We start from the raw sequence: 10842 nt of genomic DNA on the forward strand, positions 1-10842 counted from the left end.
GGTTCGACGTTCGCGGCTTCAGAGCTTCGCGGTCTGTAATGGTTAAAAAAAAAATTGTTTTTATTTTATTTTTTTATTTATTTTTTTATTTATTTTTTGAAGGGGCATCGCTTCTTCGCGGATTTTCACTTATCGCGGGTGGTTTTGGTCCCTATTAACCGCGATAACCGAGGTCTTTCTGTATTTGGTTTATAATCTTATTTGGTGGTTACTGAATTAGCCATTAGATGGGGCTGATGACCCACCACCAGAAATAGTCCAAAAATAGCTTATTTCTGTCTCTATTTTTGTAGTATCATGAAGGAAGCGGTCCCCCAAACATTGTATTTTAGTTTTAAAGTATCAATTTTGAGGTTCAGGTGCAGGTGGACGGCTGCCGTTTCCACGCCCTACGCGCCGTCCTGGCGTCGTGCAGTGACTACTTCGCAGGGAAAAGAGAACAAAAGGAAGGAGATGAGCAAACTGAGCGGGGTGACGTCACTTTTTGTTTACCTTATTGGGTTGACGCGTGCGTTTGAGTCAAGTCAAGTCAAGTCATTTTTATTTGTATAGCCCTTAATCACAAAGAGTCTCAAAGGGCTTTACAGGATTACGCAGACTATTTTTTTCAGACTATTATTACAACATCCCCTGATCTGCAACCAACATGAGGGCAAGGAAAAACTCAAAAATCCTCAACATGAGGAAAATGAAGAAACCTTGAGAAAGGACCGCACATGAGGTATCTCCCTTCCAGGATTACCAGACAGCAGAGGTTGTTGCAATCGCAAATAATACAGAGATATTGTCCACAAAAAGTTTAGGTTATTCATATGCTATAGAGTAGAAGTTAGTTTTAAGCTTAGATTTAAACATTTCCACTGAGGTTGCTGATCGGATCTCAGGGGGAAGGGCAGTTTGCTGTCCCATTTTACTGTAGTTATTAAAGTAAATTGATCATCCTGTATTTACATTGATATCCATGTTGTGAATCATATGTATGTATGTTTGAAACAAGATTACACATGGCACTCCAGGGTAAACATCTAAAAAAGACTTTAAGAAGATGAATGAAAGTCTGCCAGGATAACTAGGCAAAATTAAATACAGAGTCAGTGAAGTCACATTTATTTGTATAGCCCTTAATCACAGAATGTCTCTAAGGACTGCATAGGTTTCAATTACAACATCCCCTGATCTTACACAGACGTGTGGACAAAGGAAAAACTCAAAAACCTCAACATGAGGAAAGTAAGAAAGTTTGAGATGGGGGGCTCACAGGATGGCCAGTATGCAAAATATTTTGTATAGAGTAACAATACACAAAACATAGTGAATATCAATAGGAAAAACATAGGTAAGATGTAAAAAAAATTGTTCAAGCCTGTAAAATTGTCAAAAAGTCCATTAAGGTAATAATTGTAATTGAAAGTTATAATTAGCATTGTGCATGTTACTTAAAAAAGTGTGGCGCAACAAGGGTTGCTGACTAGTTAAAATGTTATATTTTGGGTTTTTGGTGTTGTTTTGTAAAGCAGAAAAAGTGAAGTACCAGTATATCACCACTAGATGACACGGTCTCAAAGGTCAGAGAAGGGTGTTTTGGGGCAAGTCTCACGGGAACTCACGTGATTTAATGAGACTTGTTCAATAAATCACTCTTAATGTCAACAGGTAAATGGTGTCGTGTGAGACTGACATTTACCATCTATTTTGCAGATTAGGTAAAAGAACAACAAAACCAAAAGAAAAAAACAAAAACTATAAAACAAATGTGTAACACCATGTCCCGTTACATATTTTTGCGAGCCAGCCAGGCGGTGATCAAGCCTTTAATTCACCGGAAAAAGAGACGAATCTGGATCAAGATTATTTTTAAAAAGGAAAAATGGAGCAATTACATGACGAAGTAAGCAGAGAACTTTTGGAGTTGGACACAACAGAGCTCATCTCCACATGTCAACAGCTAAAGTGCTAAAGAGCCATTAGGAGGGTTCGAAAAGGAAACTCGTTGTGCCCTCATCAGACTGGCTGAGAAGACGCTGGACGAAGTGGAGGAGGGAGAGGAGAGTTGCTCAGCAGTACTTGCAATATGTCCTGTCATGGATGAAGAACATGAAAAAGGAAGAATCAAGTGAGTCAGAGATTGTACCTGATAAGCCAAGTGAATTAGAGGTCTTGAAAGAGAGATATCTCAAGCTGCAAGAGGAACAGAAGGAAGCCCGTCGACTGCTTGAAGAGGACATTGCTGTCTCGGAAGGAGGACAAAAGATCAGAGAACCAGCGGTGGAAACAAAGACAGTCATAATGCCACCACCTTCAATGAAACTGCCTGAAGTGACTCTCAGACGAGAATTTCGGATCCGTGGTCAGATCGGAGAACCAGGCCAATGAGAGAAAATCTCCTACACCAGCCTAATCAACCAAATAGACACTGGACAACGTAAGGGTCACTCAGAAGGAGAGATCATCGAAGCCGTCACACACGCAGTGACCCCAAGCCTACATCTGAGGGACATGCTAGAGGTAAAAAGAGACCTGACCCTGCGCAATCTTAAAACTATTCTTAAAGGTCACTACAAGGTCGACTCATCCTCAGACTTGTTACACCGGCTAATGAACATTACACAAGACCCAAAGGAATCAGCCCAAACATTCCTGTTCAGAGCAATTGAACTGAAGGAGAAGGTAATGTGGAGCTTAAGTAATGAAGATGAGGGTGAGCAGTTTAGTCCAGAACTTATTCAGAGAAAATTCCTCCGCTCTGTTGAAACAGGCCTGTATAGTGATGCTGTAAAATTCCAGATTAAGAAGTACCTTAAAAGTCCCAGTGTGACAGATGAAGAATTGATCGAGCGAATAAATGAGGCAGCAAATCTGGTGCAGGAACGTCAGCAAAAACTGAAGAAAACAGTAATGAACAAGCATCCTAAATTTAGTGAAATTCAAACAGAGGTGTCAGATCATGCTCATAAACCTTCACCAGAAGATCACAGAGATCCAACAAACACAGCTGAGCTCAGGGCCAAAACTAAGCAAGGTCAGGGACACAGCACAGGTCAGGATACCAGAACTAGTTACCTCATAGAGGGGCTCAGAACAGAGTTGTTGGAAATGAAAAAATTGGTTTTGGAGTGTACAGAGGCTAGCAAAAAGACTCAAACATATAAAGCTGGCAGATCTCCAGGCTACATCAGTGATAGACCAAGAGGATGCAGAGCCTGTTGGGAGGCTCAGATTGGGGAGTCATGCAGACACTGCTTCAGGTGTGGACAAGATGGCCACTTTTCCAGAGGGTGTCGACAGGGGAGAGAACAGCAGGGAAACGGAAGAGGGCTGCTGGGACGGGACACGCAGTAGCCCGTGGACATGAACCCTCACTGAGTCCCACTGAACACACAGCTCTCACCCAAATAACGTCTGCATTTCAGAGCTCCACCAACTATCTGTCACCCCGACGCCAGGCCAAACTCCTCGACCTCATCGGTAAGCAATGCACTGTCCAGTGTCAATTAGATGGGGTCCATGTAGAGGCATTATGGGATACTGGTGCACAGTTTAGTATTATTAATGAGAAATGGAGGAAAGTGAATTTACCCCATATCAAGGTACGACCTATTGATGAACTGTCGGGGTCTGACAGATTAATTGGACTGGCAGCAAACCAAACAGAAATACCCTTCCGGGGTTCGGTGGAGGAGGAGTTCAGGCTAGGCAAAGATGTAGACCACATGGAAGAACCACTGATAGTACCCGCTCTAGTGGGAAGTGACCCAAATGTTGCGGAGCAGCCTATAATTGGCTTTAATGTAATAGAAGCTGTGCTAAATTGGGGGTGATGTCGGAGACAAGGTCAGAAACTATTTTCCAAGTGAGCAAAGCATTTTCAGTAACTTTTAAATCGGCAAAGTCAATGCTCAGACTTGTTCAGTCCCAAGAGATTCAGGAAGAAGTGGGAATTGTGCATATGGCAAAGAAGAATATTAAACTTGCAGCTGGACAGGTCAGTGTTGTATATGTGAAAGCTAGTAGTGGAGCACAATTTCAAGGTCAAAACCTTCTACTTGTGCCTGGTGAAGAACCCGCTCTACCCGAGGGGGTCATCATTGAAGAGGGGTTAGTCACTATACCCACTGACAGGTCAATGTATGTGCCGATCCCCATTGCGAATGTCAGCAAGCAGACCCTAACCTTAAATAAACGCACAGTCCTGGGTCACCTCCAGATAGTCAAGACTGACTATCCAGTGAGAATGGAACAGTTAAAGTAGATGGGGAGAGAGAGAGTAGTGTAAACAGAGTGACACCAAACGGGCAAGTGAACAGCAAAAGGACCCCACTGTACACCAACCCAAATCACCAAAACCAAGTCAGTGGGATTCTCCAGTTGATCATTCCCACCTAACTGATGACCAGAAGGACACTGTGAAGCAATTACTGAAAGAGGAGTGTCATGCGTTTGCCTTTGATGGAGATGATATAGGATGTATCCCTTCCTGCATATCTCAGTACCCTACTCCAGTAAAGAGAACGTACATGTCAGTCCCCAAACCACTACATAATGAGGTGTAAGAATATCTTTAGGACTTGCTGAACCGTGGTTGGATTGTCCAGTCAAGATCTCCATATGCATCACCAGTGGTGTGAGGAAGAAAGATGGGACATTGAGACTTTGCTGTGATTATAGGGAGATGAACAGAAATCTATACCTGATTGTCATCCAATCCCTCGAATCCAAGATATGCTAGTCTCGCTCACAGGCAGCTCTTGGTTCTCAGTCTTGGATCAGGGGAAGGCCTACCACCAGGGGTTCTTGAGTGAGGAAAGTCACCACCTTAGTGCCTTCATAACGCCCTGGGGCCTTTATCAGTGGACCAGAATCCCCTTTGGTTTGAGTTCAGCCCCCGCTGAGTTTCAGCGTAACATGGAAGAGTGCCTTGTGGGATTGAGGGATATCATATGTCAACCATACCTTGATGATAATCTTGTTCACAGTTCTAGCTTCGAGGACCATGTCAACCACATTAGATCTGTGTTACAGAGATACCAAAAACATGGAGTGCCTTGTGGGATTGAGGGATATCATATGTCAACCATACCTTGATGATAATCTCGTTCACAGTTCTAGCTTCGAGGACCATGTCAACCACATTAGATCTGTGTTACAGAGATACCAAAAACATGGAGTTAAGCTCAGTCCACATAAGTGTGAGGTGTTCAAGCGAAAGGTTAGATTCCTGGGACGGATTGTGTCTGGGGAAGGCTACACAATGGACCCCGCTGAAGTCGCCCCAGTGCAGGCTTTAAAGGAGAGGTTGCATGCCACCGTTTCTGACCTGAGACAAACAATGGGCTTCTTATCATACTACCGGCCTTTTATACCAAACTTCTCCAGAATAGCAAGACCCCTGTACCAGCTACTCTTTTCACCGCCTGACAAGACAACACCAGCAGAGCCAAAGGTGAGCAGAAAGCACGGGACCAAAAGAAATAAAGGTAACCTCCTACCTAACACACCCATACACTGGACACCTACCCACCAAGAGACACTAAACTTACTCATAGATAAGCTGATCAAGCACCCCATTCTTGGGTACCCTGACTTCACCCAGCCATTCGCTTTGCATTGTGATGCATCCCAGGAGGGACTGGGTGCAGTGCTTTATCAGAGGCAGAACAGCAAAATAGTTGTGATTGGATACGGGTCCAGAACACTTACCCAATCGGAAAATAATTATCACATGCACTCAGGGAAGCTAGAGTTCTTAGCACTGAAGTGGGCAATTTGTGAGCGTTTCCGCGACTATTTGTATTATGCTCTTCATTTCACAGTATATACAGATAAAACCCCCTTACCTATGTCCTCTCAACAGCTAAGCTTAATGCCACAGGTCATAGGTGGGTTGCTGAGTTGTCAGATTTCAACTTCTCAATAAAGTACCGCCCTGGCAGACATAACGCTGATGCAGATGGCCTATCGTGTATGCCCGTAGACATAAACAAGCTCATGGAGCAGTGTACAGAGGAGGTTCACCAGGAGGTTTTCAGTGCATCTGTGCAGGGAGTGACTATACAAAGGCATACACCTTTTATTTGGGCCATGTCAATGTCTATAGAGGCGGTAACAGCAGTGAGAGACTCATCTACCCTGAGCAAACCTCTAACACCAGAGCAAATCAGAGAAAGTCAGCTGAGAGACCCTGTAATCAGTCAAGTCCTCCAGTTCAAAAATAACGGTCAGCAGCAGCCTCCTATCAAGGTACTCAAAACTGAGTCATCTGACGTAAGAGCTTTTTTGAGACAGTGGAATAAGTTGTATGTCGATGGGAAAAGTGTCCTCTACAGAAAAGCCGGTGACAAATGTCAGCTTGTCCTGCCAAAAGAATATCACCGCACGGTATTTCAAGAACCCCACTGTGAGATAGGACATCCTGGTGTCGACAGAACACACAGCTTGATCAGAGACCGGTTTTATTGGGCCTGTATGCAGAGTGACATAGACCACTTTGTCGCCAAGGTCTGTGAGTGTCTGAAGACTAAACGACCGCACAAAACAACCAGGGCTCCTCTCATGCCCATTGTATCGACACTCCCTTTCGAAATAGTGTCTGTTGATTTCCTCCACTTAGAGACATGCAAACAAGGGTACCAGTATATCCTAGTCGTAATGGATCATTAGTCAAGTCAAGTCAAGTCAAGTCAAATTTATTTATATAGCCCTTAATCACAAAAATGTCTCAAAGGACTGCACAGGATTACAGTTACAAAATTACACAATTACCTGATCTTAAACTAGCAAACCAGCATGCGGGCAAGGAAAAACTCAAAAACCTCAGTGTGAGGAGAAAAGAGAAACCTTGAGAAAGGACCTCACATGTGGTAATCCCCCTTCCAGGATTGAACAGGGTGAATTACAATTAGCATTACTGTACACAGAATAGTAAACACTAGGTAAGATGTTGAAAATGTCCGGAAAGAGCATGACATCAACGACGATGCCAGCTGGTAAATGCAGGGGTTGACATGCTGCAGGTCAGACCCCGGTCCGCTGACCCATCCCAAATCATCCTTCTCCTTCGTATCAGCCAGGCAGGCCTCAGAAAAAGACAGGACAAAACAGAATACGAGGTGGGCATCAATCATATGCTTTGGAATAGAAGTGTGTCTTAAGCCTCAATTTAAAAACTTCCGTTGAGGTTGCAGATCTTATCTCCAGAGGCAGGGCGTTCCACAACACCGGGGCCCGGAGGGAGAACGCTCTCGAGCCCGCAGACTTCTTGGCTCTCGGAGTCACAAGTAGACCAGCATTTTCCGAGCGCAGACTCCGTGAAGGAACATAGGGGGTAATCAAATCGGAGAGATAAGAGGGTGCAAGCCCATGCAAACATTTATATGTTAATAAGAGAACCTTAAAGTCACATCTTAAGTGGACTGGGAGCCAGTGCAAGTTGGCCAATACAGGTGTAATATGCTCAAACTTTTTAGTCTTAGTCAAAAGTCTAGCTGCCGCATTCTGAACCAGCTGCAAACTTTTAATGCTAGACATCGGGAGACCAGAAAGCAATACATTACAGTAATCAAGCCGAGAAGTAATAAACGCATGAATTAAAATCTCTGCATCTGATTGGGACAGCATTGAACGAATCTTCGCAATATTACGGAGGTGGTAGAAAGCTATTCTAGTAATATTTTCACATGTAACTGAAACGACAGATTAGGATCAAATATAACACCTAGATTTTTGACCGAGTCACTATGGGTGATATTACATTTGTCTAGGTTCAGGGTAATGTTTGAAAACAAATGACGACAGTGAGCTGGACCAATAATCAACATTTCAGTTTTTTCTGGGTTAAGGCGTAAAAAATTATTTGACATCCATCTTTGAATCTCAGTAAGGCAATCCTCCAGATTTCTAAAACTTAAATGTCCATTTTTTTCCAGTGGCACATACAGTTGAGTGTCATCTGCATAGCAATGGAAACTAATATTATACTTGCGGATAATGTCACCAAGCGGGATCATATAAATACTAAAAAGAAGGGGGCCAAGTACAGAGCCTTGAGGAACACCACAAGGGACATTAGATTGTTTAGAGGTCATATTGCCATAGTTAACACATTGCATCCTGTCTGACAGGTAGGACCTAAACCACGAGAGTACAGTTCCTGAGATACGAATGCGTTCTAGACGAATCAATAATATGTTGTGGTCGACCGTATCAAAAGCAGCGCTGAGATCCAGCAGCAGTAACATTGATGAGGCACCAGAATCTATTGTTAAAAGGAGATCATTGGTTACTTTTGCAAGGGCTGTCTCTGTAGAATGATTTGCTCTAAATGCTGACTGGACAGTTTCAAAAAGGTTATTTTCTGACATGAAGTCATTTAGCTGCTGTGCAACGACCTTTTCAAGTAATTTCGCAAGAAATGGCAGATTTGACACTGGCCTATAATTACCTAGGCTTTCTGGGTCAAGGTTAGGTCGCTTAAGCGTGGGTTTAATGACGGCAGACTTGAAGGCTATAGGAACAATACCCGAGGATAGCGATATATTAATAATATTTAAAACTGATGGTCCTAAGATCTCAAACAGATCCTTCACCAGTGAAGCTGGAAACGGATCAAGCAGGCACGTAGTTTGCTTGGCCCTACTGACCATCTGTGTTAGATTATCAAGGGACAATTCATTGAAACTGGAGAATGTTTCTAAACAACCGCTGACACAGTCCATACCTAGCACCTCCACATCTTTGATATAGGAGGAGGAAACAGAGCGTTCTTTTAAAATTTCATTCCTGATTACACCCGCTTTGAACAGGCCTATGCCACCAAGAACAAAAGTGCCAAGACGGTGGTTGACAAGTTGTTTAATGATTTTGCTCTGCATTGGGGTTTTCTTGAACGCATTCATCATGACATGGGTGGCGAGTTCCAGAACCGACTAATGGACCAGGTGCAGAGGTGTGGTGGTGTGAGAGGCTCTCATACTACCTGCTATCATCCACAAGGCAACAGTGCACCTTTAGCCTATGCGAGCCTGTAAATGATAAAAAGGATCCGCCCCCTTTACCTCCGAATAACTTTAGCCAATAGTGATCGATTCAAATGATGATTGACACATTGGTTAGCCAATGAAACGCTGGTAAATAAATCCCAGCATACACCGCGGACTACTTTGCGTTCGGGGGAAAATCTAGTCGGCGGCTGCTGCATTAGTTGCAAGACTTTGCGACTTAATATTGGTCCATAAATAAGGCGCACTGTTAAAACCTCATATTGTCACGTCATATTGTCAGATATAACAAAATTGTGAATATGCTTGATGGCTGTTGAGATTGTCGTGCTTGTTTTGCTGCTGTTGGTGTCGGTGGATTTGTTCAGACCGAGAACAATCGACTTTGGCCTGGACGGATCTATTGACACTAACAAAGATGTTATATAATGAAATTGTGAATATGCTTGATTGCTAATAAGATTTTTGAAAAGGGTTGTTCAAACCTCACATTGTGTTTGCTGTTAAAAACGTCATATTGGAATATAATATTGTGAATGTGCTTAATTGCTGTTGAGATTGTCATGATTGTTTTCTGTTATTAGTGTCAATAAATTTGTTCAAACCAAAAAAATGAGAGGAGTCCAGGAATTTAAAAAAGAAAAGATAATAATTACGGCTTACAGCACATATTATTATTATTATTATTATTATTATTATTTATATTTAAAGGGCAGTGATGATGGGTTGAAATTACTCTTCTTGGGCTTTTTCAGGGAAGGTGTCCTCTTTCTCCTGGTAGAAATTTTTGACATTTGGTGGTGGACCCATGGGCCCTCATTAAGATTGTTTTGAACACAATGGGTAAAAAATTTAGCGGAGTGAATCTGTTCTCAGGAATGTCCCCCAAATGAAACATTTACTAATTATGGGAAACTTATTTTATCAATCCATAGCCTTGAACATTTCAATTACAGTCAAAAACTTCATACTTCATGTTATCAGACTTTATTGTAATTCAATGCGGATTGGTGGTCTCTGTGGGGAGACCCAGGTAAGTCCAACAGGGGATGCAATCCTTCCACCCATTCTGAAGGCTTATGTTCTTTGAACTTGGGGGAAACGTGAATGTTCAGTTTTGCCTGTTGTAATGGAAAAATAAAAGTCTCCTGCAGTCCTGACAAAAACGAAAAGTGTAGGTAACCCAATAGTCCAGTGGAAACGCAAGGAAGGTGAGTCTTTGCAAATAAAAAGGGGACGATCTTTCTGGCCAACATGAAAAGGAGAAGTACAGTGGAACCTCGGTTTTCGAACGCCTCTCAGTTCGGTCAAATCGGTGTTCGGCCCAAAATTTCGAGAAACTCTTGCTTCGCTTTTCGGTCAAAAAATCGGAGTGCAATGCTGAGCAGCGTACGAGTGTTTAAGCCCCTAATTATGCCTCCGAAGAAAGTCGGTGCACGCAGGACAGGTGAAAAAAAAAAAGTTGTTCGTCCAACTATTGCCTTTAAGAAAGACATACTATAATAGCTAAATATGAAAGAGGTGTACGAATTTCCGATCTTGCTAGTGAATACAGCTTGGCTAAATCTACTATCAGTACGATTGTAAAGAATAAGGGGGCTGTGAAATCGAGTGATACGGCTAAGGAAGTTAGCGCTATAAGCAAGCAACTGCCGCAAGTTTTGGAAGAGGTTGAAAAACTTTTGATAATTTTTCTCTCCCCACCGTCCACCACAAAGGTAAGAAATCCTATTCATAATCCTTTTTTTATTTTTACACGTTCATGTTAGCGTAATCTTTTGTACGGAAGATTACGCTAACGCGAACGAACGATTAGCCTGGGTTAGCTTCATGTTTACGTTCATGTTAA

This window comes from Urocampus carinirostris, chromosome 17 (genome assembly GCF_059441175.1).
Source record: "Urocampus carinirostris isolate Australia breed hairy pipefish chromosome 17, RoL_Ucar_1.0, whole genome shotgun sequence".
NCBI lineage: Eukaryota > Metazoa > Chordata > Actinopteri > Syngnathiformes > Syngnathidae > Urocampus > Urocampus carinirostris.